Genomic DNA, 11,405 nt, shown 5'->3' with positions numbered 1-11,405 from the left:
TAATACTCAATCATATATCACTTCTAATCTGTTCTTTCCCTCATCTGTTTCAATACAATATACATAATTTATCCAGTTTTTTCTGTCATACCCCCACCCTGATGACAGACCCATTCTACAACAGTGGCACCATGCAGTATTTGTCCCTTTGTGACTGAGATATTTCACTCAGCATAATGTCCTCCAGAGACTTTTGAGCTGAGTATCAGCTGAAAATCAGAGATCTGACTGCATTAACCACATTATTGCCTAGTGTTGCAGAGGTGGCTGCCATCAACAGGATGGAAGGCACCAGAGTTTAGTGTGACTGTAAAATATGGAGCTCATCAAAGGGAAAGTGATACTGAAACACAATTTGCCAGTCTCTACTCCTTTAAGGCTAAATATTCATTAAAACAGAATAGAGCAAACAAAATAGAGTCTGAAAATTATTCTTTCAGTTTTGCTTTTTTTTTTAAAAAAAAAAGCCCAAATTTGTAACTACTATTGATAATTCCTGGAACTTGCATGGTTTGATTTAAAAAAAAATTGTATTCAAAAGGTGCTAGGTGCTCTTTTACATGGTTCCAATGTTCTGTTTATAGTCCAAATCCTTTATATACAGCCATTACACTGCTCTGGCTGTGTTAAAATAAATGGCTATCTTATTTCTTAACTGCCTCTCAAATAATAAATTGTAATTACATGAATCTCAAAGGCTGACTCTTTGTGTTTTATTAATTATTTTTGTTGGTCTCCATCACAGATGGAAATTTTCACTGATCATTCCTCAGAACTAAATCCATTCATCGGGAATTCAGAGCAGTGAAAAGAAGTTTCACGCCATAGAGTAGGAAACAACAACATTAACAATCATAAAAAGAAGTGGGAGGGTCAGAGGACCAGCCAACAGGCCCCATTCAGTTCTCAACTGGTGTTGGGTTCTGCAAAGGTTGGCTGACTATAACCTGTACAACATAGTCCTTTGGGATCTTCAGCTCTTCCAGCTTCATTTTGTCAGTAAGAGGTCTGCCAGAAAAGAACCATCGCTGACTACTTAGTTCCACTCCTTCTGGTGCATGTAACCGCCTCTTCATGTGGAACACTGTGTCTGTACTTCGGACCACTAGTTTGAGGTCTTTGCCTGTGGAAAGGCGTAAATGGAGCTGACATTCGTAACCAGAGTTGGGTGGGGGCTCAGGAATGTCCAGTGTCTCTATGTCGCTCTTTTCTTCTATCATGTTGATTGGCGATGCCAAGCAATAGACTGGAAGCTGGTATCTGTTTCCCAGTTCATCATAGCACTCTGTAAGAGCACCATGTGGTAATGTTATGTTTGCACCATCAATGATTGCTTGTGCCAGTTCATGATCGTTGCTCTCAAAGGCATGTGCTGCAGCCTTCAAGGCATCCCAAATCTCTTTTCGGCCTTCAAAGGCTGGTGCAGTGTCCCAAAATTCGTCTCTCTTGCTGCGCAGTTGTCCATCTGTCATAGGATAATCGCTTTTCCATTTTGGTTTCTCCTTTTTCAAAGGCTGGTTACGACCTAAAGCAACTCCAGTGCCTTCCGAGTTCTCCTTGAGGCTGCTGGAGGAGTCGTGCTGGGCGCCCAAACACCCTCCCATGGGGGACCCCGGCGCCTCGTCTGTCCGCCACCTCCGAGCACTCGTCCAGGCCCTCCGCCGCCTCAGCCTCCTCCGGCGCCGCCGCCTCTGAGCTCCGGACAGGGGCGCCGCTCCGCTCGCCCGCCGCGGCCCAGCCTCCACAACCTCTTCTAAATCCAGCCAAACCCAACTGAATAAAACCATGTCTGACCTATGTTATCCTTACAATGTCTGTTGTGTTTAAATCCATTGTTACTGTTACATCTCATTGAGGGTCTTCTTTCACTGACCCTCTGCTTTTCCAAGCATGATATTCTTCTCTAGGTCCAGACCCTTCTAATAACATGTCCAAAGTGTGTAAGACCAAATTGTAATATTCTTGCTTCAAAGGAACACTCTGGCTGCATATTTTCCAGGGCAGATTGGTTTGTTCTTTTGGCAGTCAATGTTGTATATAATATTCCTTATCAATACCACAATTCAAAGGTATCAACTCTCCTTCAATCTTCTTTATTCATTGTCAGGATATGCCCTGGAATGAGGGACATGACTGTTGACATTAAATGGATCTTGACTAAATGTAGAAAATATCACATGTTTACTTGTGTTACTATGCTACAGTTACTGTGTTGGTCCATCTTATTTTTTGACCCTCCTCTCTTTCACTGACCCTCCACCTTTCAAAGAATGATGCCCTTTTCCAAGGATTGGTCCTTCCTAACAACCTGCCCAAAGTATGTGAAATGAAGCTTTACCACCGCCAAAGAGCACCTTGGCGGTATCTTCTCCAGGACATATTTTCTGGTAGTGATGTTCATAATATATTTTGATGTGTGGAAAGCAAGCCTCAAAAAACCTGACTGATCATATTCATGTAAAAATGAACCACACATTTATATATTGTCATTAGCTGCTGTTTTCAGTCCCTGACGCATGGCAGCCCCATATACAACGGGATGGGATCACTGTGATCCATAGACTTTTCACTGACTGATTTTTCAAAAGTAGATTTCCAGACCTTTCTAATTAGTCTAGAAATCCCACTGAAATGTATTCAACTTCTTAGCGATACAAAAGTCTCCACTCATGCACTGACAGTTGAGCATGGCTGTACTTGAGGTGCACTGGCTGGAAATTAGTTCTCCAGACAAGAATTCAGCACTGAACAACCACTGCCCCCTAAATGTAAATCTGTATAAATTCCAGTGGTCATGTCTGTATTAAGATGCAATGCTTATTCAAAAGCTCCACCTCTAGGGCGATTTGAATCCATCAGCTAGCTACTCCAAAGGAGAAAAGATGGGCAATCTCCTCCCCTGTGACTAACAGAAACTCAGTGGAGGGTCAACAATGAATCAGTTTCCACTTGATGGCAATGAGCTTGTGTGTGTGTGTAATGTGTTTAGAGACAGAGAGAGAGAGAGAGATAGTTGCTAGTTGATTTTTTTTTCACTGATGGGGGTGGGGTTCACACTTTGAGGACAGTGCCAGGTGGAGAGTTTGATTGGGTGGTATCTGTCAAATGGTAAACCTAGTGAGCTAAGGCAAACTCAGGGAGGATAGAAACCACCTCAAGGGTGGGGGGGAGCAGGGAGAAATGTGCAATAGTGAGTGAATGGAAATCCAAAGTCTCTGCAAACGTTCATTAAAATAAATTTAAAGTTTTTAAAAAAAACACCTCAAGATCCTTCTGATCTTTATCGTTTTAAGCAGATGTTAGAAAAGTTACTACAAGGATAAGTGGCTTGTGCCCACAAAGCATTAATAGTGATGTTGCTTTTTGATCCTTCAATGGCAGTCCTTCCTGTCATTGTGAAGCAGAATTCACCAAGATTTGGGAATGTGAGCTGGGATTAGACTTCTGTGAGGCAGGTTGGTTTCATCCCACTAATGATGTGTTAGTATCCTACTAACTGTTGTTAGATGTCATCGAGGCAACTAGGACTCCTAGCAATCCTAGGAACCTGGCTCTGTCCTGCATCATCCTCACAACCTCTGACATGCCTGAGCCCATTGTGACAGTCACTGTGTGAAGCCCCTGGCTCTGGCTCCACAGGGTGGCAGTCTTAGCTCTGCAACAGTTCCTCCCCTGCTGCTGCTGCTGTTGCTTTTGTCTAGGTCCTGGTCTGACTGGTGCAGGAGTCTCTGGTCCAAATGAGTTCCAACCAGACTTTCAATTTCTTCTTTCTTGCTAATTGTGTGATTCCCATTATGTGCTGCTCATTTTAAGTCTGATGGCATGGCAAGGCTAACCAATTCCATCATTAGTAGTCCACACACCTTGTTTATATGGTCCCACCCAAGCGGTGCTATTTACCTCCTTAGCACCATTAACCTAGTTGCACACAGCCATGTGACAAAAACCAAAGCAGTGGCCTAGGAACAGTAAACCTACTGTACCACATCAGAGTCCATGACAGGGTCTCAGCTCTCCCAGAGTCCAACAAAATCTTAGAAAATTTAAACTATCTTTTACATCTTTATCCTCAGTGGTGCTCTCTCGTTACCCTGCACAAGAAAGAGAAAGAGACAAGAAGAGAGAAAGAGAAATGTAGAAAAGTAGAGAAAAGTGTCTAGAACGATGTACAGTGGTTTGAGGTGAACTATATGAAGCATGGGAGTTTTACTTTTCATTTTATACAATACACACAAAGACATAACTAATTTTTTTATGCACACATACTTTTTTCTTAAGTAAAATTTTTATTCTATACTGGTTTACTTACAATTTTCATATACATGGTTTTTTACACCAGATCTCTCCCATTTCCTTTACCCATCCTAACTTCCACCCATCAAATTGGGCAACCCCATGATTCAGCCCCCCAGCCCATCCTTTCCCTTCTGCTCCCACTCTCCCCCGCCTTGAATCCTCATACATGTTTTACTGGTTACCTGTTTCTACAATAATGGTCATTTACAGTATTTGTCCTTATGGGACTGAGTTCACTCAGCCTAACACGCTCCAGTCTCAAGTTAGGTAGTGATTTACAAAATCATTGCTGCTGCATAGTATTCCATCATGTAAATGTACCATAATTTCTCAATCTATTTGATAGTGGTTGGACATTTGGGTTATTTCTGTGTTCTTGTGATGGTGAATAATGCTGCTATGAACATGGGTGTACAAGTCTCCATCTGTGCCTCAGTTCTTGTTTTTGCAGGGTGTATTCCAAGCAGTGGGTCACATGAAATTTTCGTGTTCAGCTTTTTGAGGAAATGCCAAACTGCATTCCAAAGTGGTTGTACCATTTTACAATCTCAACAGTGTGTAAGAGTTCCTATCTCTCCACATTCTCTCCAGCATTTATAACTTGCTGTCCTGTTAAATTTTGCCACTGCTACTGGAGTGAGATGGTATCTCATTGTGGTTTTGATTTGCATCTCTCTATTGTCTGTTATTTTGAGCATTTCTTCATGACACACATTTTCTTAAGAGCAAGACATTTTGCCTGTGATCAAATAGCTGGTAATTTGCAGAGCTGCAATTCAACTCTGGTCTGCTCCTAAATACAAGTTCTTTTATGCAGCCATCTCTGACTTAATGTTCACTGAAATGAAGAGAGGGAGAGTAGTACCCAGGAAGCTTTGAATACAGTTCAAAGATGCTTTATCTAACCATCCTCAAATACTTTACACATTTGACACTCTGTAATTTAATACATATGTTTTGAAAATACAAATAAGGTTTTATGTCTCTAGTATATCAGAGTTTCTAGTCTGATGCATTTGGCTTATAGAAGCCTGGAGTCTGTAATGGAGCCCTAATACCATTTGGATTAATGATATAGGCACAGATGACAATTCAGCTTTTTCTAACCTGTGTACCAATCATGTGGCTTTGACTTCAGGAAGAATTCCACTAAAAGCATATTACAATTGCCTAAAGAGAGGCAGTTTGTTCTCAGGTCTCACACAGAGAGTTAGGGAGCTTGTCTTTAATGATTCTCACGAGTTATAGCTTCAACCAACCAAGTAGCTAAGTAACGAGAACTCCAAAGCAATCCTGTAAGTGTTTTAACTTGAAATTGTGTGTGCAACCCAACTTGAAATTGTGTATGTGCTTTGTCAGCTTTGGTAGTCCTACCTGCAACATGCCCTGAATTTTACAAATGAACGCTGTGGTCACAATTCAGTGGAACACTTTTTAGAACCATGTGGTTGTTCCTCTCATTCCAGAATGGTTGGTCTGTCTTGTCTTTGTCCTGTGTATGTCTTAATAAAGGAGTCTCTATGTGTGAAAACCAATATGATTTGTAAACGTTCACTTACATAAATAAACAAAAATTTTCAAAAGTTTCTATAGAATACACTTTAATCTGGGGTATATTTTCTCCCCTAACTAAAAATGTATTGCCATGGAATCAGAACCAACCCAATAGTACCTAACAACAGTGACCGTAAAGTCCACGAAGTCTCAGCTCACTTGCATGAGCTCTGATAATTTTGAAAGTTGTGCCATGTTCTAAGTGAGTCAGGGAGCTAGGTGTCATCAAAAAAATATCTCTATATGCAATCTCAGAGGCACACAGTTCGAGTCCACTAGATGCTCTTCTGGAGAAGTGGTAACAAACACAAAAATAATAAAATAAAATATTTTTAAAATCATCTCTATGGAAATGTTTTTGGTAAGTTGCCTGAAGAGGTCAGAGAAGGAAAGAATGAGAATCTCCAAAACTTTACTCATTTATTTAGATTTCTTTTCTAATTCTAAATGCCAGCTTTTGTGTTTGCAGCTTGCCTCTTTTTCTGGTTTATTTGTTTGCTTACAGTGGGCCCCTCAAATTGTATATGCCTGAAGCCTCACTAAGCCTGGATTCACCCTGGACTTGGCACATGGTGGATGTTGACAAAATTGGTTCCACAAGCTGCACCTGTCTCTTGCCCCTGTCTGGCAGTAGCAGGCTTTCCAGACTCTGCCTGACTTACTCATCCTTCATAACAAATCTCTGAAACCTTCCCAGCCCATTCCACTGCATACAGTCTGCCCTTCAGCCTCCATTACCACATCCCATTACTTGCATTATCTTGACAGAACTGGCAATAATCTTAATTATTTTGGTGTTTTTCTACTTTTAAAAATTAGCTCTTCCAAAGTAAAGGTGGAACAAAACCATTTAGTTCAAAGGGCAAATGGACTACAATGAACCTCAAGTTATCACCTCTGACCACTCTTAAATAGATCACAGTAGAAAATCCTAGAAGATCCGAGGAAAGGTGGAACAAAACTCAGGAATGTAACAAAGGTCAGGCTTACTGGCCCTTTAGAGATTGGAAGAAGCCCTTGAGACTATAGCTCTTAGTCACCCTTTGAACTCAAAGTAAAACTCACCATTGGGGCTCAACATAGCCAAACAAGGGACCAGGAAGGCACTCACTCTTTCCAACAACATACCATATAAAGTCAAAACAGCAAAAGAGCAGCGTTTTCCCTAAGAGAAAACCCAGAAGGCAGGAAGGGATAGAATAGAAGGATTAATGGAAATGACAATTGAGAAGAAGTAGGAAAAGTGTAATTACATTGTGGGTATTGTTCTAATGTTATAAAACAAGATATGTATGAATGGTTGAATGAAAAAATAATTTGTTTTGTAAACGTTCACTCGAAGCACAATAAAAGAAAATGTTAATGAAAAAAAAAAAAGATTCTTTCCCATGGCAGATTGTATTTTCAAAAGATGATCACATCAATAAATTTCATTCCACATTCTCTTCTTATAATGTGATATTAATAAATCTCCATCACGAAGTGACATTGATGTTTCCTCCCCTTGAACATAGGCTGAACTACCACTAGAGCAGAAGGCATGCTGTGTAACTTCAAAGACAGTTACAGGAGGCACACGGTCCTGAAACACACACATCCACATGCAAAGAATGAAGCTGGACCCCCTATCTCACACCTTTTAAAAAAGAAAATTAAGTGCTCAATTCGGCAGCACATACACTAAAATTGGAATGATACAGAGTAGATTAGCATGGCCTCTGCACAAGGATAACACACAAATTTGAGAAGCGTTCCATATTTTAGAAGTATATGATTAGGTATTATTGACACGTTTCTGATCGAAGCCAAGGACCACGCTGAGGTAGAAACATTACTTCTCAAAGTTTATTTCGCACCAGGCTACTCAGCAAGGGGAGTAGCCCTGGGGGTGGGCTTAGGGGGATTTATATGGGGTTTTGGCAAGTGTGTTTTAGGGGGTTGTGAGATGAGTTTGACATTGTAGTAGCTCATTGGTGCATAAAGTTCTGGTTTTGGAAAAAGGTCCTAATATGGGAATTTCTGAGTTCTGGTTTTGGAAAAGGTCCTAATATGGGAATTTCTGAGTTCTGGTTCTGGGGAATGTCCTGACATAGGATTTTCTGAGTTCTGGTTTAGGAAAATGTCCTGACATAGGATATTCTAAGTTTTGGTTTCAGAAGATGTCCTGACATAGGGATTTCTGAGTTGAGCTTCAACCTCCATTTTGATTTTTGCCTAACATTCTCACCTTTCTGCGGTAGGGACGCTGAGGTCTTCTGGCTGCTTCCTGCTGGATGGGGACATGGTGGAGTTTAAGGGAGGCAGGTATGTTATGCTGTCTCATTTGAAGGGAGTGAGTGGTGTGTACTTCATCTTGCACAGTTCACTGATGGTTTGGTTGGTAAATGCGTGAAACTGCTTCTGCAAAAAATTAGTAAAAGTTTTGAGTAAATATAGCTCACAGGTTAATGCAAGAATGAACAGTAGTATAAGAGGTATGAAGGTCAGTAGCTATCCCACTATTGAAGAGAGGGCGTGCTGGAGAGGAGAGTATATGGGTTAGGGTCTACTTACTGGATGTACTGGTTGTACAAGATTACTGATACCTCAGAGATCTTGCACAAGATAGTATGAGCCATCTGATTTCTTTACTGGAAGTATAGAAGTGTTGTAAGGAAAATGAGTGGGAATTAAGATACTGGTTTTAAGTAACTTAGTTATTATGGGTTTCAGTCTTTGGAGATGTCCTATACTGTTAGATTACTAGGGAATGCATGGAAAAGGAAGTTTGGTCCATTTAATATTAATAGGAGTGTGATATGTAGCTTGATGGGTTAGAGGTATCCCAAACTATAGGATCAACTTGATGGGATGACAGTAGGAAAGTGGAAGTGTCGGGAGAGCTTTCTTCCGGAGTTAAACATAGAAGGTAAGTTGTACTGGACTAGGGCTGGGGCTTAGGGTGAGGTTTATAGAAGCTTTAAGTTTGCTTAAAATCTCTCAGCCTAGTAGAGGAGTGAGGCCCTGTAGTATTATGAGGAATTGAGTAAACTGTGTATTTTTGAAATAAGCATAATAAAGGAAGAATAATGTGTGGGCTGTTAATTTTCCTATTATTCCCACTATGTTGGTTTGTTGTTGTTGTTATGTGCCGTCGAGTCGCTTGCGACTCACAGGGACTCTATGTACAACATCCCTAAACTCTGCTCTGTCCTGTGCCAATCGCACTGTCTCCTACACACCCATCCCGATTACCCCAGTAACTGAATCAATCCACCTCATAGGGGGCCTTCCCCTTCTGCGCGGTCCCTCCACCCTACCAAGCATGATGTCCCTCTCCAAGGACCCGTCCCTCCTTGCAATATTTGAAAAATTTTACTGAGAGGACCGCTGGTCAAAAATAGGGCCTGTTTTGTTTGCTGAGTGAAAGAGGACAGCCTCGATTGAGGTCCAATCTTGAATTGGGACCGGGGTGATAATCCAATCTATAGTGGATAGTTGGGTACACACCTAGCAGGAGGACCACTGTGGTTTCGCTTGGAAAAGCAGTGAGGCAGGACTATTACTGATAGAAAGGATGAGAGAGTTCAGAGAGAGAGAGTGTCAGTGATCATTATGGAAAAGATGATGAGGAATGGAGATCTCATATTTAGAGAAGGAAAAAAATAGGCAGAAAGTATAAAAAGATATTTGGTCAAAAACTATTTGGTAATGACATGCCAGATAAGAGACTAATATCTAGAATTTATAAAACACTCGAGCACCACAACAAGATTAAGGTGAATAACCCAATTAAAAAATGGGCACAGGATATGAACAGACACCTCACCAAAGAAGACATTCAGATGGCCAACAAGCACATGAAGGAATGTTCAAAATCCCTAGCTTTAAGAGAGATGCAAATCAAAACAACTGTGAGATATCATCTCACCCCAGTCAGAATAGCCAAATTTAACAGAACAGCAAACAACAAATGTTGGCGAGGTTGCAGAGAAACTGGAACTCTTTATTCGCTGTTGGGAGTGTAAAATGGTACAACCACTATGGAAGGCTATATGGCGCTCTCTCAAAAAGTTGCAAATAGAAATACCATTTGACCAGCAATTCTACTACTGGGACTATACCCCAAAGAAACCATAACTGCCACCCAGGCAGATACATGCACACCCATGTTTATTGCGGCTTCGTTCATAATAGCAAAGAGTTGGAAACAACCTAAGTGCCAATCAACAAATGAATGGACAGAGAAGTTGTGGTATATTCGCATAAAGGAATGAAATATCTCAGCCACAAAAGGATAAATACTACATAGTACCACTGTTGTAAAACGGGACTGACATCGGTGTTGGGGGCCGACTGAGAAAGATAGGACAAATTATGTATACTGCATTGAAACAGATGAGGGAGAGAACTGTTCAAAAGGTATATATGATTAGGTATTATTGTCATGATAGGAGTCTAGAACGAAGGCTGCATAGTGGAGTGGACTTGGGTGGAGTGATTGTATAAAAATGAAAGAATTTTTCTTTTACTTTTCAAAGAGAAGAGAGAACTGGGGGTGGGGAAGAGGTTGGGCAGGGAGAAAAAAGCAACAATGAATGAATGGAAACCCAAAATCTCTGTAAACTTTCATTAAAATTAATAATAAAATAAAACTAAAGAGAAAAGATATTTGGTCAGAGGTAAAGTCTTGGAGAGACCCCTGTATCCAGAGACCAATGTTAGAGGACAGCAACTGATCTATAGTGTGGAGAGGGTTCCTAGGATTGAGTTCTAAGACCCACTTAGTAATGAAAAGGGAGAAAGAAAGACTGGAGAAGCTCATTAGGAGTGGATTGCACTGGAGTCTGGTTCTAAAGATAACTTACTTCTGTATGAGTTTGAAGAACAGATATTATATGTTGACAATATGGATATTTGTTGAGGAACTGCTCAAATATATAACAGGGTAATCAGCAATAGGATAATTTTTATTAGACGGAGTTTGTTAGAACTTCTTGGCTAAATTATTTTTCATTTTTTTAAAATTAATGGGTTTTTCTGCTTTTAATTTTATTATTTTTTTGTGTGTGTACCATCACATCAGACAGGAGGAGATTGTCCCTCCTTCTCCAGCAGAGCATCTGGTGGATTTGAACAACGCACCCCTGGGATTGCAGTGCAGCTTCTTGCCACTAGGCCACCAGAGCTCACCTAAATTCTTTTTCTTAATTATATTAACTGATTTTCAGTGTTTCTGGGTTAGTTTACACACAGGCAAATAAAGGATGAGAGTCAGAGTGGAGAAATGTAGTAAATTCTAGACTCAAAGAAGGGTTTGATATTATGTCCAGAAGATGGAGCTAGAAGATGGTAAGAAGTTTAAACACAGAGATTAAGTGTTAGGTTGATAAGATTGATGGGAACCAAAACTCAGAAAATCCTGTGTCAGGGCATTCCTCAGAACCAGAACTCAGAAATTCCCATATTAGGACCTTTTCCAAAACGAGAAACATTATGCACCAATGAGCTACTACAATGTCAAACTCATCTCACAACCCCCTAAAACACACTTGCTGAAACCCAACATACGCCCC

At 40.6% G+C, this 11,405-nt stretch overlaps 1 pseudogene; it reads right to left on the bottom strand.

Moving 5' to 3' along the window:
- Positions 1 to 899: 899 nt before the first annotated feature.
- Positions 900 to 1,604, bottom strand: LOC102865823 (annotated as a pseudogene).
- Positions 1,605 to 11,405: the final 9,801 nt, after the last annotated feature.

The sequence above is a fragment of the Elephantulus edwardii genome, unplaced genomic scaffold, assembly GCF_000299155.1.
Source record: "Elephantulus edwardii isolate Elephantulus edwardi_28Jun2011 unplaced genomic scaffold, EleEdw1.0 scaffold00095, whole genome shotgun sequence".
Lineage (NCBI taxonomy): Eukaryota > Metazoa > Chordata > Mammalia > Macroscelidea > Macroscelididae > Elephantulus > Elephantulus edwardii.
This window is presented reverse-complemented; position numbering and strand designations above follow the sequence as displayed.